Below are 26,224 nucleotides of genomic sequence, written 5' to 3' on the forward strand. Positions count from 1 at the left end.
CATCCAGAGGAGGCAACGAGGCTGGTGAGGGGCTGGGAACACAAGCCCTGTGAGGAACGGCTGAGGGAGCTGGGGTTGTTTAGCCTGGAGAAAAGGAGACTCAGAGGTGACCTCATCACTCTCCACAACCCCCTGAAAGGAGGCTGTGGGCAGGTGGGGATTGGTCTCTTTCACCAGACAGCAACTTACAGCACCAGAGGACACAGCCTTAAGCTGTGCCAGGGGAAATTTAGGCTGGATATTAGGAAAAAACTTTTTACAGAAAGGGTGATAAAGTACTGGCATGGTCTGATTGGGGGTTGTGGTGCAGTCACCATCTCTGAATGTGTTTAAAAACAGACTGGATATGTCACTCAATGCCATGGTTTAGTTGAGGTGTTAGGGCTGGTTTGGAATCAATGATCTTGAAGGTCTCTTCCAACTGAGTGATTCCGTGATTCCTTCCTAGAGTTTTCCCATACTAATTCCTTTGAGCACAGACATGCCTGTCTTTCCAGTCCTGAACACAAGATTCATTGATACTGTGAATTGTCTTGGAGTGACTTTACTTTACTTTACTGGGTGGCTTTACTGGGGCTTGTATCCCTGGTTGCCTTGTTTATGTTACATATCACTTTTCTCCAAGGAAATCTTTTCCCGAACCAGCTGGGGAAGGGAACACTTGAATTTGTTTTCTGGAGGGACCCCATTCAGAGGTTTTTTCGCCTAATTTGCCCTAAACTAGGACATCAGTGCAAAGAAGCTCTGGCCCACTGAATTAATTTAATAGTATGTGGAGTTAGTGACTGGATGTGGTGGTCTTTGAGAGACAAGTGCCTTGTAGAAAATGACTTGGTCAAAAAAAGATGCTTTTATCTGGATTACCTTTTCTGCCTAAGAGATGTATTTCCTTTTTGGAATTTACTAACAAAAGTTACATAGAGGATAACTTTGTCATGTCACTACAAAAAGTTTGAGCAAGATGCTGTTTAAAAAAAAAAGCTGGAAACTTTTGGAACAGATAAAGTTATATTACTGTTAGTCACTTCTGAGTCCATTTTTCTCAATAGAAATTCAACATTTTTCAAAAGTGTTTCACGCTTAGAATTGCTTTGCAAATATTACTATATTCCAGCAGCATCAAACACTGTTGTCTTGAATATCACCTGTAATAAAGCAACCCATGATGCAGTTCGTTCTTTTGAGAGATGAAAATTATTGCAATTTCTGAAATAGCAGCAGGTCTTGTAGAATAGTTTTTCATGGAAGTGTTCATTTACTTTGCACTTTCATTTGCCTTGCAGAGAGAGAAAATCACAACTGCATAAAATAATCCCATAGCTAGCTCATAAAATGTTCAAGCTAGATGAAAGGTTGGGAATGGTGGTGATTAAATTACTATGGACAGCAGCTCAGGCACTTTACATGTAGAGATGAATGCAAATAGGTGGAAATTATGTGGAATCAGAGCACTCAATTGCTTCCCAAGTCTCTTACTGCAGTAACTTGATTGACATTAAACCTAATCTAGATTTCTTCCCTAATCTAGATTCTCTCTTCAGGCATTCAGTTACCTGGAAAATTTATCCAGAGAAGCACCTGAGGAAAACATTATTCTGCCTTTTCTGTTGCTCCTGTCTAGCTGGCTAGCTCTATAGTTATTTGTAATAGTAATTAGATATAGTTAAAATATTTATAATAACTCTAGTAGTAGTTATGATAACTAGTTAGCTAGGTAGTTACTTATTATCAGTAGATCCTGGGAAATACTACCTGCTTTCTTACATTGCTATATAATGTGTATAGCATATATTGCTTATGTTACTATAAAAAAGGCATTTACAAGAAATACCAGCCATACTTGTGTCTTGCAAGTACTCAGAAAATTACCAGTTGAAGCAGTCAAGGAGAATGCAAGCTGTGGAGTCCTTGATATGGATGACTTGGGCTTGACTCCATGATGAGACTACTGTTTCTTGCTCTTTAGTTTCACAAGGTAAATTGCAGTGACGGTGTTAGGACATTGTATGTGTCTGTGTGACAGCTGGCATAACTACTCTGTCTGTCCTTTCATATATTTTGGGCACTGTGTAGGTACTGCAGGTACAGCAGGTTACGGGGGGCAGATTGTGCCTCTTGGGAGAAGAGCAAAGCGTGCTGCAGAGAAAGATGCTTGGGCATGTGGAATGAAAATTTTTGAAAAGACAGAGAACATTTAGTACTGTTGCACTGGCAGACTTCAAGAAAGAGACACTTGTTAAGTAAATAAAAAAAGGTGAAGAAAGTATTTTTTGAGGATTGTTGACTTGTAGGAAGCCACCAAATAATGCTGAGTGTAGAGGAGGCCTTTGAGGTACATCCTGACCAAGGGGACACTTGTTCAAAATAATTTTTATTTTGATCCAGAAGACCCAAATTGCATTTTTCAAATGTTACCATAGTATAGGAGCTCTACTGATGCCTAACATTGAAAATTGGAAGAGTTTTTTGGGAATGAAGCATATTCTGCTTAGGAAGTATGCTGACAAATCCACCTGAAAACTGCGTCCCATTTCAGGTCTTCAGAAAGCATTTTTGCTTGTAATTTCTCTGCTTAGTACCCTAGGGTAGCTGTCAAAATCCTTTTGGATAGCACAGTATTAGGATAGAAATGAAGAGAGAACAAGACTATTTTGGTATAAAATGTGTTTCTTTGTTTATAATCCTTTTTCATTGGGGTCCTTCCATTGTCTGCGGTGAGTAATTAACTGTAGTCATGCTGTCTCTTTGTCAATGACTTGTGCATTATTTTCTGAAAAAGTTGCATAGTTTCAACAAAAGCAATGGGGGAAAAGTATCATACAGTAATTTGGAATCATGGTTGTCTTCTAATAGAAGATGGGGTTAAAATCCAGTCACAGGAGGGAAAGAAATACCGCTTTTCTTACTACTAGAAGGATATTTTAACATTTAAAATCTACTTTCATCTCTCAAGTCTCTCCTTTCTTTTCCATGTGCATTCTCTGGATGTATTAAAGAAAAAAAAGGGCAAGCTCCTCATGTGGATTTGATCTGGTCAGTTTTACTATTAAAATCTATGTTCACAGAGAAAATATGTACAGGAATGCTTGTTTCTAAATCCCAGCCAGCTGTGAATATGATCAAGGCAAAGGGGCTCAGCCCTGCAAATGTCGTTTGCCTATCTACAAAGCCCAAAACACATTAGGTTCTAAACAGCAGCTTTTATTGTGTAAAGGCATCTGCAGTATTCAGTAGTCACTAAAACAGACATTTCAAGGTAGTAAGTTACAATTTTGTACTTGTGTTTTCTTCTGGGCATCTGTGTTATCGGATTTATTTGTGGCATGTAACATAGGGCTAGGTGAACTTAAAATGAGCTTTCTAAGGTAAAGTAGTGGATCTGTATTACATCACTACCTGAAATCCTAATAATTATTGGCAAACTTCAGATATATCTAGGAACAAAACCAAAGATACTGTTTCCTTTTTTGTTTTGCCATATTTCATTTTGACTGGGCAATGTTTTTACTGTTCAGTTTTACTGGGAGTGATTGCTTGTCTTGAATATTTGGAATAGTCTAGCTGAAATTGCTTTGCATGGAATATGCATAATAGAGATCACACTCTCAGTTGGATGATTATACCTACCTATAAAAGCAAAGTAAAATCCTGATCAATATGTTCCTTTCTTTCTGTGTATTATCTTGTGTCTTAGGGATTTCTGTTTGGTATGTGTAACAGTTTTTCTTTAGAAATATTCACCCATGGCAACTCTTGCTCTGGATATGAACTTTAGGTTCTCTGAAAATGGTTTTGATTGGTTTACACCTGTATTTTTATATGTACAATCAGATGAAATTCTGTCCTAGAGACTTATGATGCAAATCAAAATACAGCTTGACCCAAGCAGGCTTTTTCTCCATCTTCTGTTATATTTTAGTTTCCCAGTAGTTACCATTTCCCCCACTCCACAAAATGCAGCTCTGTTTTGTGCTTTTGAGTATGCAAGCTTTTCACTTTGCTGTGGAGGGCATTCTGTTTTTCCCTGACAGTAATATTACAGATTACAGTTCTAATATCATGCATATGATTTGATTGTTCTATTCTGATCACCTCACTGTGTGTCTTTGATTCATTGCTGTTCTGGCTCAGTGAAACACTGAGATTTGGGGGAGATGCTTCTCAGAGGCAGATCACTTCCTGCAGTTGATGTCACTGAAGGTACCCTCAGAAATGAGGGTATACAACCTTTCCAAATCCAGTCTGCTCCCAAAAGGTCCTCCAAGCAGATGAGTTGGTACCATTTGGGCTGGTTCTGCAGCTCATATCTCGTGAATGCTCTTAAAATCAAAAGGGTATCTGAGATTACTCTCTACAGGCTGTGTAGGCAAGTTCAACAGAGAATTTTTCCATTTAATACTTTGTATAAGAAATCACTGTGAAAAGAGTGGTGAAACATCTTCATGGCTGTGGCATTTGACTTTTAGGGGCCGCAAAGCCTCTCAGACCATACTCACATCCTGAACAAGAAGCTTTGCAGTTTCCTTCAGAAGAAGTGGTAGGGTGAATTTTTTGCCTGTCTGAGATATGAGGGATTGTTGCAAAAACAGTGCATGTAAATATCTTAGCATTTCTCTCAGGATCACCAGTAGGGATGGGAATAACACAAAGGTTTTCCTTCTCTTGGGAACCAGATGGATCAGATAGAAAACAGTATTACTGGTTTGGTGTGTTAATGATGATGAATTTAAGAGCAAGTCTGGTCACAGGAGGAAATTAATTCTGGAAGAGAAATGAACTTCAGATTGTCCACATTTCTGAGTTCTTAAGGAGAAGGCTTTTTGGAGGAGAAACTTCTAGAATTTCTATAGAATAACTAGAATAACTATAGAATAGTTACTGAGAAAACAGTTTAAAATTAATATATATTTTCAGCTGAGAGCTAGTTAAAAATGACACATTATTGGTCCTCTGTGTCTCTCTGATGAAGACAGAAATGTGTGGTTTGTAGCCCAGAACATCTTTCAGAGTCATGGTCTGTTATGTCAACAGTTGTATAAAATGCAGGCATTTGGGATAAATACAAACCAATTACAGCCCTGTGGTTATGATCAGAATTGGATAATAGTGCTTAAATAAATAAAATTATTTTTAGAAAATACCTGTTGTGAAAATGTGAATGGTTAATGTCAAACATGAAGAAAACACTTTTTTTTTTTCAGCATCTATACTGATGTTCAAAAATGATAACATTTAAAGATGACTACAGATATGTAGTATGATCATGTATTTTTTCTGATGGTACAAATCTTGTGTCATCTACAAATTCTTATCCTTAGACATGCTGATTGCACTTCAGCTTGTTGAAATTTATATTTCACAGAAATATAATCAGTAAAAAGCTTAATGTCTAGACAGAAATAAGGTTACCAGAAAATTTCAAGGTGACTAGTGGATTTTTTTGCCACTCAATCGGGTGGACATCTTAAGCAAATACAATAATTTTACAAATTACTTTGAAGAGCCTTACATTACCTTCATATCACTTTGAAAATAACAGCTGTGCATTCAACAGGTTTTATTGAAATTAAGTAGGGGATAAAGAAAATATATCTCCTAAGAGTAGTGTGAAATGTTACAATTAATCTCTGTAGGTTAGATGAAGCTATAGAAAGTTTAAAACATTGAAATTTTAAGTAGTGAAAGCATTTCTTAACTAAACCCTGGGTTAGATATGAGAGCACCTTTTTCAATCCTTTGCAGCTATTTGCATTTAGATATCCTATAAATAAATTATTAAATACATTATTTAGAAAGTTCTGGCCTGCTATGTGATTTCTGCAATGGGTACGAAATGAGATAGCTTTATGAGTTTGAAATACACTCTAAAGTAGTTAATGATGTAGAGACATTAAAATCTCATCTTAGTTTTTATGTTCAACCTAGGATTCCTTGCTAAAACCTTCTTAAAATTAATGAATGACTCTCCTGTGCACTAAGATTTGAGTATCACTGTTCTATGTATTTTCTGTAATAATTAATGCTGTGACATTTGACACCAGGGCCAATTTGCATTGTTACTGCTAATTAACCTTGCATTTTAGAAAAGAAACAGGGAAAAAAGTACCACCAAGACTTGGAAATACAGATTCAATGTATTTTTATTAGTGCATTTGTTTTAGGTGTGAAATACACCTATAAAGTCCATATTCTATAGGAATAGATATATCTATAGATATATTGTAATATCTATATATATATAGATATATCCATAGATAGATATATATATCTATCCCCTTTTCATTATTTAAATTGAAGCAGGTCATATAATTTATCAAAGAAGAAAACGAGCTATTTAACTAATTTTCTTTCACAAACCTATATTTGCTTCAAGGGTGAACTGAGCCATGAGAACAAATGTAAATTCATTGTATTGTAATGCTTGTGCTGTAGAAAACCATAGTGTTTTCAGCAACTCTAATACATGTTACATGGTTAAACAAAACATATTTCTCAGTGAAAATCAGCTGCTAACCCCACACAGAGTCAATATTGGCTGAGAAATTCTTCAAGGGCTGCAGAAAGAGGCTAGATGAAAGTCTCAATGATTTTTCTAAAGAAAAAATAAATGAGAATTCATAACAAAGAGAAAACTATGACAGGAAATAGAGTTGAATTTTTGGCTGTGTGTCTGGTGAATGTTTTAATTTTGTAAGAACTTACTGAAGTAAACTTGTGGGCAGAAGGTGCATGCATTTGATAGGTAGGGAGTATGCTTTCGTTGTTGGAACTTTTTCCGAACAGTCAACAGTATTGAACAGGGCAGAGAGCAAAGAGCAGCCATGCAGAAAGCACAATTAGTATGGATGAGAAGTTGAAGAGAGGACTGCTATAAACTTGGATGTCTCAACTAATAAAAAGAAAAAAATTTCCATTTGTTGAGAGAAACTTTTATACATTTTTAGCATCACCTAAATTTATGTAAGTTTGCACAACTGGAACAATCCATTCTGAGACTATCAGCTCGTTCATGTGTGACAACTTCACATGTATTATATGTCAATTAAAAGAAAAATACCAAAGTTTCAATTAAGAATTAGAATGTTGGTATCATAAATGCCTATGGAAGTATTCAAATCCAGAGATATTAGATGGATAGACCCATTTGTGCATGAATGTTTTATAACAGTGTCACTCTTCTGGAAAAGGTCAAAAATACTGGAGTGTCTTCTAGTCTTTCAAAGTAGTCATGTAACAGTAGCAGTAAGGATCAATGTGTTGAGAAGTTTTCAAGACTATTAATATACACTTCCATGGAGAGGACATTTGCATTTTTCAAGGAGCAAATTCTACCTTCGTTAAACAATGCCTTGATAGAAATATTCCAGTAAATCTAGAAGAAATAAAATGACAATATTCATTGTCAGTTCTGTGAATTTTTTGGAGTGGGATTTTCTCGAGTAAAAGCATGTACCATACTGAATTGCTGCACCTTGGCTCTGAGCCTGCCTGCCCTCAGAGGAGTGGAGACTTGCCAGGCAGGTGGGATACAGCAAGATGTTGAGGCAGGAACAGCAAGTCCCACCAGCCATTGTGTCTGCACTCCATGGTGGTGTTGGTGGTGGTGGTGGTGGTGGTGTAGACACACTCTGGAGGGTCTGCAAAGAGGCAGTACAAGTCATCCCTATCTCTGCCATGGGCTGTGTCTGCAGCCCTTGTAGATCTGTTTCTTCCTGATGCAGATACCTCAGCAGTGTCCAGGCTGTAGTGTCAGCCTGTCAGCAGGGCATATGTAGGTGGGGAGGTGTCTACATGTTCTGAGGTATCACCACAATGAAGAGGGCAGAACAACCCAAAGATAGGTGCAGTGTTCCTTTCATGTAGCTTCTGTATTACAGGCTTGTTTGAAAGGTGGAAATCAATCTGCACTAGATCTCATGGAGCATAAATGACTCAGCACATAACAGTTAATACAAATTTTACTTCTGTATCGTTCATCAAAACCCATCAATTTATCACTAGTATGGTATGACAGAAGGAGTGAAATAAATAAATCTATTGTAAAAGTATTAAACCAAGCAATGATTACCTAAGCTGATTTTTTAAAATTAGTTTTTTTTAATACCCATGCATTTTTGTAAGTATCTAAAAGCACCCAATATTTTTATGAATAAGTGCAATTTCTAAATATAAGATTTTTAATTCACTGGGAATATGTCATCTTAGGATACTTTTAAACATAACTTTTGTAATTGCTGGAAAATTATATGAGAAATTTAAATTTTATTAGTCATTACTTGTGTGCAGGTTTCTATAGGAATCAACAATAGGAATTACCTTTTTTTAAATACAGAAAACTTAAATAACCTCCTTGGATTTTCCTTCAAATTCCATCTCAGTTAACAGGCCTTTATTTTAAAATCCTATTAAACAAAGGGGGTTTGTATGTTTAATCTTGTGATTATATGAGAGAGAACTTTCTGCTACTGTCTTAAACAAGATGAAGAGCATATTGATCCTTCTGGAAAAGCCTTTATGTCACTTTTTCCTGATTGCTTATTTTTTAAAGGGAAAAAAAATTTGTCTGAGATACCATCATCCAACTAAGCTTTTGTACTGCCATTATTGGACAGCTGCAATAAAAATAAAACTATTAGTATTGCTTCTAAACATATATTTATAAAATAATTACAATCTGAACAGCTAATATATTTTAAGACTCGTATTTCAATTAAAACTTCTAAAGCACAATATGCACTTTAGCTACTTCTGATACACCCTTATCAATCAATACAGTGTTCAGCAAACTCTTAAATAGTTTGCAGTTTTTGAACTTTCTTATTTATGGGAGCTATTTTTGGGTAAAGGAAGGAGAATAATACATGGAAAGAATTATTCACCTCTAATCTCTACTGTAGAAAATCCTTGCATGCCATGTAATTCCCTTTTTTAACTAGTGTATAATTTGACTTCAGCCTACAGGCAAGATAGAAGGTTCACTGGTTTGGTTGCTATCTGTAGCTCTATGGTGACATTTCTCTTGAAATTAGAAACATGAGAAATAAAGTTAACACAGTACTGATCTCAGAGTCCAAGTCATCAAAAAGAAAAAGTGGCAGTTTCAATTTTACAATATTTTCACCATCTGAGGTGGCATTGTTTCAAGAAAAGCAAGCCAGCAGGGGCAAAGGGTTTGTTTGTATCCATCCTTTTAATTATAACTCTAAGGAATGACAGTGGATTTTGACTCATAGTGAAAGTAAACATGAGCTGTGTATTTGTATGGCCAAAATGAAAAACCAAAATCCGTCATTCCTTTCAGGGTTTAGATATTCTATCTGACACAAATCCAATTGTTTTTCATTCACTCATAAATAAAGCATGGGACAGATGTGCTAGGTTTACAAATTGCTGGAGAAGGAGATGGTGTTTATAGACTGCCTTTCTTTTGCCCTCTGTTGCTAGAGATAAGAGAAATCCAAATTGACTTGCTTCCTCTGCCTGAGGCATTTTAAACTCGCAGCTTCCCTGTGTCTGAAGCATACTCTGTGTTTCTGTATGTAGCAGAATGGCTTCAGCTGCTCATGGCTGCTCTGAGATTTTAGTAGAGGAAGGTGCTGCAAAAGAAAAGAGAGTACTGAGATGATGGTTGGATTTTAGAAAAGCAGTACGAGTATCATACTGAAGGGACAGACTATCTGTTTTTACATCTACTGTATCCTGTTCCTGAAGGAAGGAGTGAATTTCTCTTTTGCAAGAGAAATTTTGCAGGCTCCACAAACACACCCTCTTCTGTGTGTCCAGCAGTTATGTATGCACTGCCAAGGGCACTCGTTTGGGGCATCACCTCTAAAACCTCCCCATTAGCCACAGTTTGCCTTCAGATCTCCTCCAGACCCTGAGCTGCTGCTTCTGCAAATGTGATCACCAGGCAGGTCATGCTTCGTGACAGCTTTCCTGCTTTCTCAACAGTCATAAACAGCAAGTGAAAACCTCACCAAATTCTGTCTTTGTGTCCTTCCTCCTCAGGTCTCACACAAGAAGCTGACTTCTCACATGCTACAGAGGAGGTGAAGTCTTCTGACTCTTTAACTTGTCTCCCCCAGCCCTTTAAGTAAAGCCATATTCTCTTGTGGATGAGTGGAGTTACCTGACACTCATTGCAGCAACAAAGGCAGCTGAGCCTCTTTTCAACTGCTCTCTCCTGGAGTAAGTTTAGACATTCCCTAAAATAGCCTAAAATTTGGTTCTCAAAGTAAAATAATTTCGGTTATCCTGAGACTTTAATAGAAGATTTCAGAAGGATGTAGCTAGCAATTTAGTGTTCAGCACACACTCTGTGTTGGTGGGAGGAGTGGTAAGACTTCACTCAAAATGGAGTCTGATGGGGGTGTGGAAAAAGGCTTTTCAGAAATGAGCTGTCAGCTTTTCATTTGTCCCTCATGTATTTTGCAGTTTTGATATGGTACATGAAGATTTTGTTACATCATCACTGATATTTCAGCTAATGCTGAATTACAGTTGAGATTAGTGCAGTGATTCATATGCTCAAATGCTAAGAGTTTCTTGTATTTCTTCCTCTTTTTCTGTTTCTTTGTTTTCTTATTGGAAAATTACTATGGCACAGGTAAAACAGTTTACAAAAGTAAATCTAGCATCTTTACTTTCAGTGATGCTTACAAATTGATGCCTTTTTTTAATCTAGGGAATGTATTTTGAAAGTTCATTATTTCTTTGCAAGCAGTAACTATGTTATTCCAATTACTGACAGATGATTAAGGTTAGTATCTGGGACTTATTTATGGCTCCAAGATACAAGGATTGGACATAAAAGCAAGCATTCCAGTCTTCTTTGAATAAAAATTATTGTATTGCTCCTACTTAGATGCCCTTCTAAGCATTAAGAGTTAAGAGGTGCTTAGATGAATTTAAAAGGGGAAAGTGATAGTGAGGAATAATTTATTTTTCAATAGTAATTGTGAAGAAAGTTTAATCAGGCCAAAGCTACACATTCTCTCCTTGAGTATGCAGAATAAACACCAAGCCATTTTATTTTTCATTACTATTTTAAGCAGGTAAGAATTTCTGGTAAATACTTCCTCTCTCCATTGTGCTGTCCAAAACACAGTTCTGTGCAGACCACACACACACAAAACTAACAAAAAACTCAAGAAACCAAAACCCACCACCAAAACAAAACAGAGTGCATTATGACTGGAACAGAGGGAATTATCCAAATTATGGATTCAGCAGTGTTTCCTTCCCCTTGTGCTCCTGTCACATGATGTGTAACATATACAACAATGTTATATCAAACCTACATAACAATATTTTTATGAATATTGTCTGGAATATCTGGAATTATCTGGAAGCTCATTTCTGGGATTGCTCAAAATAAATTAAAAGGCGTAATTCTCAATGCCTAAGAAGAATATAAATACTGATATTTCTGATAAACTGTTATTTCTGCCTTTTTGATGTCAGTTACATGTGTTTTGTCGTGTTTGAGTGGTGGGTAAGAAAGCTAGTAAGTAGATTTTAAGAGATGATTCACAGAACTAACTCTTGTTTCATAGACAGGCATTTGCCTGAGCTGTTGAAATAAAAGTTGACCCCTGAAAAGGAAAGTTTGCATTGAATCATTGTATACTTACAAAAGTTACAAATTCCTGTATTTATTTTTATAATCCTGAAAGCACGTACGTTCTAGTAGAGTAATGAAAAATTAGATCTCTTTTCAAGGTTAACATTCCCATAAAATACATATTATTTTCCATTAGGAGATTTTCAAATGTGTTCAATGTAAGTGTCACGCCAGGTTGATCTCTTTCATGCATATTTGTTGCTGAAAGTACAATGCATATGAAGATACCAAATAATATCCAGATTTTTTTTTTTACCTTCCAATCTAAAAATATATTCAGTCTCTGTGGTTTATATTCAGTTTCTTCCTTATACCATGATTTCCTTGTGAGCTCATGGTTAAGGCTTGGTAAATGAATGTGTAGAAGCTTTAGTATTTTTATTTCACAATGCAGAAAGGCTCAAGCAGTTGATGGAACCCTTTCTATTCTGCCTTGCGTGGAAAAGGGCTGTGTTTGGGTGGGTGGGAAGTCCTCCCAAAATAGGTTGTTGAAGCATCAGGACTTGTAGTAAACTCCATACATTTGCCTTAGGACCTGTACTGCATTTATAGATTTCTGCCCAAGATTCAGTTGTGAGCTATTCAATAATTTCTAGTAGCTAAAAGTTCCTAGAAACAGAGACAGAACATCCCAGTGTCCAGCAATATCACAGAAGCCTGTATTAAGGAAAATAATTAAATTTGAGTATTTTGACTAACTAGAATAATAATGAATAGTACTAACAGTGAATCACTGTATGCCTTTAGTCACATTGGCATGTTTAGGGAGAACAGGATAATGTAATTTCAGTGATCTCCATATATTTCCTGTCACTGAAATTAATACTTTTTCTTGTGTGGCAAAATATTTCTGCCAAATGACAAAGGAAAAAATAAATCCTGTAAAGCACATGGTAATGAACAGCAAGTAGTTAGCTAGAATCACAAATTATTCATCCCTCAACAGGAAAACTGCAGAAAAAAATGCATCAAAGAATTTACAGCTTTTTCCTTCTGTCTTTTAAGTCCTTTTGGCTTGCAAAGTAGGCCTAATCCTACAAGGCTGATGGATTGCTTGAGTAATTTGAAATAGATGAAAGATCAGTAAATGTCAAAAAAAAGAAAAAAAAAAGGCAGAAATATTGATAGTTACATTGTGTCCTACATGTCTCTTTTCACCCATATAGCTGGGTTTGGGTTTTTTTTTAAAAAATAAGGAGGTGGAGTGCTGCCAGCTCACTTATCATCCATCCTTCCTAGCTTCAGGCTGAATGAGAAAAGGTTACACCTGTCAACTGGAAGATATACTCTGGGGAGGATGGTTTTCAAACCATTTACAGGTCACTTTAAGACATGTAATTATACAAAAACCTCTAAACTCTAACAATTGAAACATAAAATTTTTTAAATAATAGCAGATGCAAGTCTTTTAAAGCATTTAACTGCTCTGTGTGAACTTTCAGTTGTAATGATTTTAATGTCCCTTTCAATGACTGATAAAAGGTTTTTTTCCTTTGTCATGTAGATTATGCTTTATACCAAAGTAATTTATTTTTGTTCATTGAGTGTAGGTTCATAGGGATTTTTATTAATATCATCCTGTTTTCTGTTATATACTGAGCTCTAGGAACTGACTCTTTTAAAAGTACACTACAGGAAATCTGAACTTTTACGGAAAAAATACTGATTTACATGGGATACAGAGTGCTAATGTCTTTTCTTACATGTGAGACCTTCCATCTTTTTACTTGTTGCTAAGAACTGGGAGGCAATGATGGCATGGTCCTCAAATTAATTAAAGAGGTAATAGGTGCAGCACTGATAAGGAACTTCCCAGCACTAGATACTCTATATGACTTACTTTGTCAGTAATTCCAAATTCAAACCTGCTTCATCCTTGATATTTTTTGTTTCAATATTTACTTACTGTGATATTGCCCATGTTCAACTACATAGACAAGTTTTTAATCAACTTCCCAAGTGTTTTACTAGCTATATGTCACTGATCATTAGAAATAAAGTTTCTTTTTTTTACTAATCTTTGTTCTACCTCTAGCTGACACAGATATGAGTTTACACTAATTAAGGAAATTTGCTTTGACTCAGCATGAAAAGTTGGGCAAAAAATAAGGGCAGAAAAATGAAAATAGTATCACATATTAGCTATCTTTTACATTTAAAAAATATACAGTGAGAATGAATAAGTGGGTTCGCTGGAGGATAGGAGATTCCCTTGGAGCATCTCAGATCCGCAGCCTTAATTTGGGAAAGCAGTGGTAGGCCTCAGGTTTAGGCAGACATTCATCTGCAAACCTCCATACTCGGGGAAGGATGCTGAAGAAACAAGTTGTTGTTCACCACTAGCAGTGTAGGGCTTATTTGTTTCACAAGGGTAGCCAAACTTCAAGAAGCATCAAAACTCTATTTTTTATAGTGTTTTGGCTTGTAGGTTGAATATTTCAGAGTATTTGCTTCTGAAAATAGAGCCTGAAAAGGACAGAGTGAAATAAAATGCTAGCTTGTAACATGTTGATTAAAATTATTGCTTGGATCTCAAAAAAAAAAATCTGCAACCAAACCATAAATGCAGCCAAATTTTCTTTTACAGAGTGAAGTGCTTCATTTGCAAGACTGGCTTTATAGTTTGATTATTGTCTACTGAGCATATAGTACAAATTATTTCATAACCCCTCATGAAGCAATGCTCAAGTACTTTTCATATTAAATGAACTTGTAGCTAAACAATTGATATCTCCTGTTGAAGAACCAGCCCCAGCCATGAAAGTGTTTGTCAGTTCACCGTAATTTCCATATTATCATTAGGATGTATCCCCTAGGCATGAAATAAAGCTGAAGTATGGGTGCTTCTGTATAGACACCTACCCAGTGTAATTCTGTTGCTGCTGTTGGCACAGCTGTAGTGGCCACTTGAGCTGTGGCTGCGGATATGATCTTGCAAACTACAGTCTAACTGGCTGCAGTCTTCTGGACATTGTCCAAGATTTGTCCTGCAGCTAGCCCAAAACAGCAGAAGAGAGAATTAATATGTTAATATGTTTAATATTTATATGTACATTACATGTATACACAAGACACATAAATAATGCATAAATATACATATAAATGTTTAAATTTATATATAGACATACACATTCTATTACAACAACTGATAAGCAAGCATTTATGTGTATTTTAACTTGCTTTTTAAGTAAATCTTCGTCAGAAGCTTGTCTGTAAATAAATATTGGGACAAGCTATAGCTTCTTAATTTGAAATGGAATGCATTGCTCAAATTTAATACTCTAGTACAAAGAAAAAGATGATTTTTTCTTCTTGATAATTTCTCACTTTTTTATGCATGTTAGTTAAGTACAAGATCCTTTTTGAGAAAATAATTTTTTGGGAGCTGGTAAACATCTATCTGAGAGAAAAAATGAATCAAAATCACCCTCCCAGAAATATTTGTGCATACTTTTCTCATGAAAGATGTATTATAACATATCTAAAAAGTCATGAGAAAATAAATAAGCTCTCCAGGACTATATTCACACTTGGCATGACCAATTCTATCTTAAAATATACATTATGATACTGCCAAAGCAGTTTTCTAACACCTAAGGGACCAAAAGGGCAAATGAAAAAAAAGTCATGTAAAGAAAAATTACCTGATAAAGACGTTCCTAAAACTTGAAAATGGTAAACATAAATGTATCGTCACTGCCAAATGTGTGTCTGAGGAATTATAATTTAGACAGGCTTTCTGTGAATCCTGTACATACTAATCATCCTAAAATTTATGTTTACTTCTTTTGGAAGGTGATATGCTTCTGACCAGTGAACAAGACTGACAGGTTTTCCCAGGATACATCATTAGGTCTTTTTTGAGTGCCATTCTTTTCTCTATTAGCATTTTTTTTTTTTTTAGTTGGAGTTTTGTCATTTTTGCATTCGTCATGGCAACCCTTAATGTAAGTTACTGACTCCTAAGATGTCAAGATGCCTGGTACCTGTCACCTGGTAATTTTGATTGCCTAGATATCAGCTGTATTGGAAACTAGTGGAATCAACAAAAGAAACAAACAAACAAAAAACCAAAGAAAACAAAACAAAAATCACACAACCAAAATAAAACCAAAAACCAAACAAACAAAGAAGGGGCTTGATTGTGTTTTGTATGTCCTACATATTACTTCTCTCAAATCTAAACTGATTGAGACTTGACTGGGACAAGCACCACATTAATTTTGCCAGTAGTTCATAAGTAGCAAACAGGAGATTTTATGAGTTTCATATATTGATAGGAACATTGCCTCTGACATTGATTGCATAGTTCTCGCTATAAAAAATTACAGTAGCTCTCAGAGTCAATGTTCTGGAGGCCTTCATTTTTCTGTGCAAGCAGACAAAGATAGTAAACATCTATAAATGCACCACTGGAAGAGTTTTGAGTTCAGCTGGATAACCGTATTTAGTAAATACTTTCATCATATACTTTCTGACATAATTTATAGGCTTCTATTCAGGATTATCTTTATAGAACTATGTATAAGGAAAGCTCTGGAGATAGTGAAATGACAATGAAGTTTATAATCTCATTAAGGAAGTGTTGTTAGGAAAGGCTAGTGAGATCACAAGAATACCATTGTAGAAGCTATTACGTGCTGTCAATGCTTAAATGAATTGTAGTGTGTAAAGAAGAAGAGGAAAATGTGTACATTTAATTTCTAATGTGTAAATATTTTCATTTTTCAGGCCATTTTCAATCTCTTCCTAAGCTGGGAAAGATAAACTTCCAGTAAGCAACTGGGATTTCTTACTTGCTCATTGACAAATGAATTATTTATGGTTGAAACACTAGGATGGACAGTCACACATAAATATGTTTACTGAAGCTTCTGATGAAAAAAGTAGGAACAATTACAAAAAAAGTGTGGTGGTGGATTTGTTAGCCTCCTGTGTTCTTTAGATTTGGAAGTTTTAGTTTTTACAGAAAAAGACATCTCAATGCGCATCATGATGGGGGTTTCTTGGTCAATAGAAACTACCAAAAATCCCCAAAACTTTAGAGAAGCATTCCCTTTGCTTTTAGTAATTCTGCTATTAAGGGAATTAGCATAGCAATTGTCTCACCTAAAAGAGTAAAATGCTTAAGGTAATATAAATAAAATAGTCTATGTCTGAATCTAAGTATTTCTGTACCTGTCCGGAATACGTAATTTATACAACAGACAACTTAACTTATGCCATTAGTATTTAAACATCATCTAGAAGATATCTGCACTATGTTTAGGAAGATTTATTATTATATGATTTTTTGTAATTTTTTTTCTGCAAGAACTTTTGTTGTACTCCTAAATAAATAAGCACAACTAACGGCTTGGCATGTGCCTTGACTTGCCGTGTACTTAAGACACATAATAATATATGTCCAAATTATACTTGTCTGGGCTAAAATAGCCCAAATAATGAAGCTCTTTTTTTTAGGCTAGTCTTTCAGCTGCTTTTACCAGACTTAAAATGATGAGGAAATTACATGGCTTAATCGCCCTTTCTCTACTGAACATGAAGTACATTTCCTAGTTGTTTTCTCCTTTTAGCCTGACAAAAGGGACGAGGCCCAGCATAGAAAGCTATACTGAAAGTATTCCTTTCTGTGATCATTGGCATCATCACTGCACATACCACTTCAATGTTGATGATGTGTTCTCTGTAATTTTCTTAATATCTTCCAATCATGCCGCTGCATTTATTGGTCACTGTGTAAAGAACAATAAATGCAGTGGTTTCTCTGTACCTGAGAATGGGATGACAATTTCGTGGGTCTGAGGCTGAAAGGAGACTTCCCTGTATAGCCTTGTCCCTTAACATTTTCCATCCACAGGGTTCTGCATAGAAATTTTTCCAGAGACAGTGTGGTCATGGCCATGATGAGAAGCAGGGTGTCTTTGTAGATGGGATTAGGCTTGCTTTTAGTTTTTAAGAAGACTGTGACAAACAGAGCAAAGCAGAAGGACATAGATGTTTTTTAGGTAATACATGCACAGAAGTAAAACTCATTTTTTTTATTACAGAAGAGTGGTTATCTAGTTTTGAATGGGGAGAACAGTAACATTGGTTTCTTTGCTTCTCTGGCTTTTGAGACTGAATATTGATGCTGTGAAAGGAAGAGAATGACATGGTGATGCTGCCTAAGTATTGAAAAGGAGAATGGACATGAGTGAACAAAATGGTTTCCTGTAAATTGTCTGAGCCCTAGCTTCCTAATAATGACTTCAATGAGGTCAGGGCTTTTTTACTGTGAAATTATTGACAATGTATGGTGTAACAAAATTATTTTGTAATGATGAATTGAATATACAGAACTGAATGTGAAGCCTTGCTATCAACAACAGTACAGACTATAGGATTAAAAACTGGACAGTTCAGGATGGGAATCTATGATTAGTAGGCACTTTCTTTTCTTGCTGCTCACTTTTTCATGTGTGCAATATTGGTTTGCAATTATGGACTTTTGGGGAAGGTAGCAAGAGGAGCTGCTGGCTTTTTTAATGCAGGCATTGCTACCTAATGCATTTTCCACTGAGTAAGTTTAGCCATAATTTTTAATTTGAACATATTCTTTATTAATGTGGAAAGGTACAAAATATTTTCATAGTTTTTACTCTTAAGCACAGTTATTAGAAAGAAAAAAGGCAGTCTTTTCTTCCTTGGTAGAATGTTGATGAAATGAGTGTGGATGCCACGTGGTTGCATGGCTTTGAAATAATTGAATTGTGTAGGTTGACAAGTCAGTGAGAGAGATGATGGAGAAATTTAAGTATACTTGATAAATCATTTCCTGGTTTTGTAAGCAATCATCCTGGGTGTGGCTGGGATAGAGTTAATTTTCTTCTTAGTGGTGTTTTGGATTTAGAGTGAGAATAATGTTGATTAACACACTGATGTTTCAGTTGTTGCTAGATAGTGCATACCCTAAAGTGAGGACTTTTCAGTTTCCTCTGCTTTGCCAGTGGGGAAGTGCATAAGAACCCAAGAGGAGAGAAACCAGGAGAGCTGGCCCAAACTGACTAAAGGGATATTCCATACCGTAACTTCATGTACAATAAACTGGGGGGAGTTGGGTGGGAGCTGCTCATACAGCTTGAGGACAGCTGGACACCAGTCAGCAAGTGGTGAGCAATATTGACTTATGTATCATTTGTCTTTCTTGGGATTTATCTCTTTTTTTTTTTCTTTTTTTTTTCTTTATTTTTTTTTTTCTGTAGTCTCACTTTCCTTACAGTTGGTTTTGTTATCATTATTATTACAATATTTTAATTTTATTTGCTTTTATCCGTTTTTCCCCAGTTGTCCTCCCCAGCCCTCTGTGTGATGGGGAGTAATTGAGTAACTGCATGTTACTTAGTTGCTGACTGGGATTAAATTACAACAGCATGATATTGTCTATGTTTATGAATTTCATCCCAGAGGAAAAGAAAAAATCATATTGCTCTTCATGTCTACAGTTCTCAGAATTGTTTCTTGATGTATTCAGAACCTAAGTTTGAGGAACAACTGTTTCCTGACAACAAATACTATTCGCATTATCTCTTTTGTGAGTATTATTATCATTGTTTTAAGTGTATGTTAGTTGTATCATATTCATCTTGTTCCTGAGAACTAAGCTGCATTCAAGGGTAATACTGTCTTTTTTTGGTGATTTTTATGAGGTAATAACATACAGGAATCATTAGCCCAAATGTAATTGAAGCCTGAAACTGTGACAGCTGAGAAAATGTGTGTTTTTAGTGATATGAAGACTGTCTTCAGTTTAAAAGTAAGCTGCTAACAGATGTTTAGAACACTCTTCTTTTCCATTAACAATGTGAGTTAAACCCTGAATAGTAGGAAAACAGCTTCCTGCTAAGCCAGTTGTATCACAAATTTATTCTACCATGTTTGCTAGACTGTTGTATTACACGGGGCCACTCTAACAATTCTGAGTTAAATAAGTTTCTCTAAATATTTTATCTTTTCAGTTAGTGCTGGAGGGGAAAAACTAAAAGGGTTTACATTACACCAAATTAAGATTCCCTTTTTTTTGTCTGACAGTGAAATTCCATCCTACCCCTTGACAATCTTTATCAACTTAAATCACTGAAGTAAGAAATAAGAGGAAATATATATGAGGGCTAGATTCAAAAAACTAATGGCAAAGAAATGGTCTTCCTCCTCATTGAAGTATGTACCTTCAGGTGCAAATCACCAAAACTGCATGAGGAAGTTGTTGTTCCCTTCCTCAGGAGGTGTGAATTTAATCCTTTAATCCAAATTAGTGTCCTAGCTACCAACAGGTAAGTATTCTAAGATCTCTTTTTTTGATACTGCTGTTTTATTTTGCCTAATAAATAAAGCTAGGAAAACTCAGTAAATCAGTTAATCTCAGCATTAGATTGCAGCATTATTAGTGTTTTATACAAATTAAAATAGTTTTATAAAAAGGAATGTGTAAGATTCAAATCAGAATTTTATATAATATTTTAGTGACTAGAAAACTTACTTGTCAGATGAGGAACTTCTGCTGAATTCACTTTCTATTTAATTTATGAAAAAGTATTAGAGTCCAGATTTCACAGGGAATGTAAATAAGGTGATTTCAAAGACAGCATTGAAGTTAAACCCATTAACCAGAAAACCAAGGTTTGTATACATAATAAAGTGCAACTGTAAAAGATCAAGTTTCAAAATACCTTTAGTTTTTTGAACCCCTGCTTACATGAATATGGAATGCTAATTTAAAATTATGTTTTGTTTATTAACTTGTCTATTTAAAGTAACATTTTTTTTATAACTTTGCCCTTCTTTTCTTTTAACAGCACCTTCAGGCTTGAAGGAATACCTATATTTGGAGGCACGTCAATTAATTTGCATATCAGATTCATCATTGTGACTTCTTGCAGGCCAGATCTGAGAAGTAACCAGGAAAGCTGACCCTTAGTGGAGAATGGAAAAAACATTGAAGTCAGAGCACAACTGATCACTAGTGTAACCTGCATTGAATCATCTTTCTCAGATCTGACAGCTACAAGCTGACTCCTGGCAAAAGCCACAGCCTTAAATTCCATTTAGTGAGAAAGAAGGATAAGACAGCTCAATGTCTCGCCCTGTTGCAGAAACTGCTGTCTCCAAGCCTGACACCTGAGTTCTGTGCTGAGCAGCCAGAGTACCAAACAACCAGTTTTTTATGGGTACAGCCAGCATCAACAAATATTTCAATATATAGCCAAAAGGAGAAACAAAGCACTTACATAATTTCAGAAAATGGATACGTTTATTGTAACAGAGGAATGTTACTGTCTGTGGGGAAGAAGACCTCTGTCACCCCTTGTACATATTCAAAGCCATACAGGAGCAGGGCATAAGTGAAGCCCAGTCACTTAAAAGGATGGTGTCTCCTGTCCTTCACCCAACTTTGAGGAAGTTCCGCTCTTAGAGATTGCATCTCAATGCACTTCTATTATTTGCACTGTCACTTCCATTCAGGGTAATGATGTGTGCCACCATTTGCACAGATGGCCCCAGGAGATTTTTGACCACAACAAGCTATACTTTGCCAGGGCTCCAAAAGGAATTAAAAAGTTAAAACTGAAGAAAGACATTTATGCTCTCTTTCACTATGGGGATCTCTTCACAGAAAGGACTATGGTTCTTTCTTAGGATGAAATAAATACATGCATATACATACATATATACATATGTATATATATGAAAAAGCAGCAACATGATAAGGTGTATTTAAAAAGGGGATATAATCTTTTTAATAGCATCCATTTTTTTTATCATATTAGCAGCCAAGAAATTTAGTCTATTGAATTATACATCAAAAAATGTTCCTACTGAACACTGACATTTAGTCCCAGTTCCTGCTAAAGAAGTCATTTGTAATATGTATTTGACATAAATTTTTTCTAGCCATTTGTCTATACTTCATGGAGAAATCTAACAGACAAGCAACATTTTCGGTTTATTTTTCTAAATAAATGTTTTGTTTGTATTATTTGCAGTCACTCATTTTGGCTGGTTTTCATTATCTCCTAATGTGATTTAAAGACAGAACCAAAACACAGGGATTGTTTGTTCTTGTTAAGCTGTAATGATTTGCTGAATGAAAGCTTTAATATAAATACTGTAATTTGTAAAATGATGAAGTATATTTATATAGGCAAATATGTATGGAAAACAAAAGGAGGTATTTTATCTCTTAATTTCAGAACATAGTTTATTTTAATATCCACAGGAAGAAATTAAATATATAATGGGATAGGATTTTTATTATAAGTAAGTGAAAATTTGGATGTTTAAGAATGAAATGAATGTAGTCAAATAATGGTGGTTTCCCAAATTATACAGAGACCTTTTGCCAGCTGTCTCATTTTACTCGAAAACTGGTTTAGTCATCTGGGGGGGGTCGGGTTTTTCTGGGGGGGGTGTGTGTGTGCTAAGCTTTTTGTTTGGTGCTTTGTTTGTTTCAGCATACTGACAAGACCATGAATTTGATACTGTTTGCTCACAATTTGAAAAGCTACAGAATAAAAGATGGTTTCTTAGAACAATCTACAGTTTGCAGTTAAGAACAGCCATTGTTACCCATCTAGTGCAGTGATTTGTTGTGGAGTTATTGAACATTTCAATACTAGAGCTGTTTTGAATAAAAATGGGGTTTTTTTCCTTTTTTTTCCTTAGTCCATTAGCCTATGTGTTATTTAAAGAGAAAAGTAATGCATTTGGTTCCCAATTCACTTAAATCATTTGTCTTAAATCCAGTTATATGTATCTGATTCATAAAGCTGAATAGGCTTTTCTTTCAAAGTTCATTGCTTTATGGAAGCATTTAAGTGCTCACTAAAAGAAAAAATACCTTTCAACAACAAAAAATAATTTAAAATAATCTGTGGGTTAACTTTGTGAAGGGCAGATACCTTAAAAATGTGTCGCTCTGCTCTAATGTACTAACAAGTGTTATGCGTGTACGTTCGTGTGTGTGTGTTTTCACGCATGGCACCCTTACCTGCTCATGAATGAAATGCCAGCTCTGCTGAAGTAAGTGCCACAAGTCCTGTTACTGCAAAAGATGCTCATGTTACTGTATTTTTTGGTGAAAGACCTGAGCTCTGTCTTTGCTTGTGACTCTGAAGCCATAAGCAGCTTTTGAAGTTTGTCAGGAAATCAGAAAATTAAGTAGGTTTATGTTAGGCTCCCTCATTTGGCAAATATTGGAATGATCTTATGATTTGACTTTTTATGGAAGTTAGTGGTCAATTTCCTTTGGTGCAATGGATAAATGCAACCTTTGTATTTGTTAAAGAATGATGGCTGTGTTTTGTTCACACACAATTTAGCTTTTGGCTTATAGTGTTCTTACTGTGATGTCATTTCTGTGTCATTAGAATACATTATTCGGACACACAACTGGCATGGGCTTGGTTTTCCTCCATTTCTGGATCATCTAGATTTTAAAATTGGAGAGATTGTTCTTTGAGACAAATATTCAGTTGTTTAAGAAAGGGACAACATTATTGAAACAATAAGAAAATTTCAGAATGATAATTTGAACACTTCCGTCATTGCCTAATAACAACACTTGAAAAAGCTTTTATTTTTGTGAACAAAATGCATTCATCTGTATTTGAAAATAGCCCAATAAAAATCCAGTGGAATAATTTGTTACTACTTGCAAATACTTTTCTGCCATGCTGAGTTCTAGATCAGCTTGTGTGTAAAATTTTTATTGCACAAAATCCACCTGAAAAAAAAATGCACAGTTTTCTTCAGAAAAATACATGAGATATGAAAAATAATTACTTGGTCCCAGGAGTGGTTTTATGTAACATGTGCAATGCAAAAATGATGAACATATACCAACACAGAGGTCTAATTTAAGTGACAAATGTAGTTGGAAGATAACACTGCAAACCACAGGTCTCACTAATGACATGCTGTTATTTGCACCTCTGCTTAACTGGGACTTCATGCTGGAAAGTAAATTTCAGGGTGTATGCAGAATCATACAATGCCGTGTATCATGTCTTATTTTACTTCCAGTGTCATTGGAAGAAGTCCAGATTGCTTGATTTTCATAGATTTAATTTAAATCTTTACATAAGTATTACATATCGGATATCAATTAAGATTGTCTGTATATTGTACAGATACTCTCATGAGATAGCATCTCAACATATAATTTCAGAAATTTTGGCAAATAATTAGCACTGAAATGCTTTTTCCTAGTTTGAAACCAGAGGAGATAGTTAGATTATCTCCTTGAACAGCAAAAAAATTTTATTATTTCCATTCTGTTCATCCAAGCATACTGATGAGACCAGCAGAACTCTTTCAACTAAGATGATTTTACAGCAACTGATGGGTCCTTTTTATGTGTCATGCATGTAAGAAATGCCTACAGAAATAATTCTCTAGTAATAGTGCATCGTTTCATTAGCTAGCATCTGAAAAGCCACTTAAAATAGGTTTGAAAGGATGAGGTGTGCAAAACACAATCCTGACAGTTCTAGATGTGTCTACAAGACATAATTTCAGCACTTAAATTTTTGAAAGAGCATATCATCATTCATGAGAAAAAATGGTATATGCTAAAATATCTCCTTTGCAAAGTAGAAGAAAAAGATTACAAAAACCTGGTGATCACCAGGATGTTATAAAAGCATCCCTCTCCTGAGAGTTGCCCCAAGTGTCACATATTGCAAATGTCACCAAGGGACAGATTTTTTTTCTCAGATCAGTGATGTACTGGGTACATAGCAAGGCAGTGACGCTGTTAATAAAACCTGACCACAAGACAGTGGTGGGTTATTGTCTAAAGAGGGATGGAGGAAGGACAGCCATCACTCTGCCCTGGAGCTCCCCACAAGGGAGGAGTCTTGGTCTTAGGAGGAATAAATCAGTGATTTATCAGACTAAATCAGGATTTTCATGCACTGGACTGCTGAAGATGCTATGAGAGAGGAAGCAAAAGCCAAGTGGATGTTGTTCAAATTACTTCTCTCTGTAGGTTCCATATCCTTGCAGAGCTGCCAGAAAGCCATGAAATCTCCCCAAAGTTGGGCTGAACTTCAGAAAAGACAATTATAACCAGGGACTCCTGTTTGGGAGAATCTGGGAGAGGGTTAAGTCATGGCAGATGGCACAGAGACTATTTAAGGTATTACTGAAGGCAGAGAACAAATACATTCTGCTTAGCTGGAAAGGCTTGAGAAAGGGTAAAAGGGAAACCGCATGGCTAATCAGCAGGGTATCAGAGGCTACTGAGGGCAAGACGTCCTTCAGATAGCTGAAGATTTTTCAAGAAAATGTAAGGACTAAATGTAAGACTAAATATAATTTTAAAGAAAACCAAACAGACAAAACAAACAAGCCCAGAGCAACATTAATCAAAACAATTCCAAGATACTTAAGAGATTTGTCAGCTACAATAGTTGAAAGAAAAGCGAATTAAGAAATTCTGTTTCTACGACAGCACACAGGGAAGTCTGGGTGTCGGTCTGTAATGCTGAAAGATTATCAAGGAAGCACTTAGAAGAAGCTATAGGAAGAAAATTGTAGCATTTTAATTCTGCTCATGCTGTGGAAGGACTTTTCTAGATTCATACACATGAATTTCTGTGGGGGAGCTCATGTGAAGTCATGGTTTGTCAGTTTGAGGTGGTACAGAACAAAATGAAGGGATATACACCTAAGATTTTTAAAGACAGTCAGGGATGAAATAGCCAAACTGTACCTGTGGTGTGAAATTCATTATTTAAAGCTATTTTGATAGCTTTTGAGATGTGAGGTTGCACCTATGTTGCCATTTAGATTGAAAGAGTATGGTCCATTATATCAGTAAGGGGCAGAAGGGTTCAAACTATAATAATATCTTACTAGAAAGAGCTAGAATGCATCTAATGGTGTCAATATTACCAAAAACCACAGGAAATTGCACAGATGGCAAAGAGAAAACACAGAGGAAACTGTAGCTGGCTTAGAGGAAAGTTACTGCACTCACAAAAAGGTGTAAAATATTAGAGAAAATAGTGATTTTTGTGTCAGTTTTCACAGGGTGACAGAGGCCAAGAGTGAAATTCCAGGGGACATATTCTCTGATCCATGTGTCTTAAAATATATTTGAACATGTGAATATGCTGGAAAAGTAATGTATAATTATTTGGTAAATTTGGTAATCATATTAAGTTATTAAAGGTGTTAAATAGGAGTGGCCTGAATGACTGGTTATTAAAATTAAAAATTAAATTCAATGAAGATAAATGTAAACTGTAATGAAAACAATTTTATATTTTACATATTTCACTTAGCTTTATATCTAGCAGTTAAATTTTCTATGAAAATGTTGGTTTTGTGCTTAAGAGGTCAGAAAAAAATGCAAGTGTGCAATTAACATTTATTAGGAAAGCAGCAGAGAAAATAAGTGAACATTAAATATATCATTGTATCAATCAATAGATATGCAGTAGCCCTGATATTTAACTTTTTAAATACTATGCCCAGTTTATTGACTGGAAAACAAAAAAAATAAAACAAACAAACAAACAAACAAAAAAAAAAAAAACAGAAAAAAGTGATCAAATT

The 26,224-nt window shown here is 35.5% G+C and overlaps 1 protein-coding gene across 4 annotated transcripts in view; it reads left to right on the plus strand.

Moving 5' to 3' along the window:
* Positions 1-25,850, plus strand: part of PRR16 (proline rich 16) — a 144,384-nt gene extending 118,534 nt beyond the window's left edge. For 2 of the 4 annotated variants that reach the window (XR_004500474.1, XR_004500475.1), the window contains exons 3-4: positions 10,009-10,188; positions 20,458-25,850. The gene's annotated coding sequence lies outside the window, so the exon portion shown is untranslated. The remainder of the gene's footprint in view (positions 1-10,008; positions 10,189-20,457) is intronic. The other 2 variants (XR_004500473.1, XM_015653436.2) reach the window with 1 other exon arrangement.
* Positions 25,851-26,224: the final 374 nt, after the last annotated feature.

Source organism: Parus major, chromosome Z (genome assembly GCF_001522545.3).
Source record: "Parus major isolate Abel chromosome Z, Parus_major1.1, whole genome shotgun sequence".
Classification (NCBI taxonomy): domain Eukaryota; kingdom Metazoa; phylum Chordata; class Aves; order Passeriformes; family Paridae; genus Parus; species Parus major.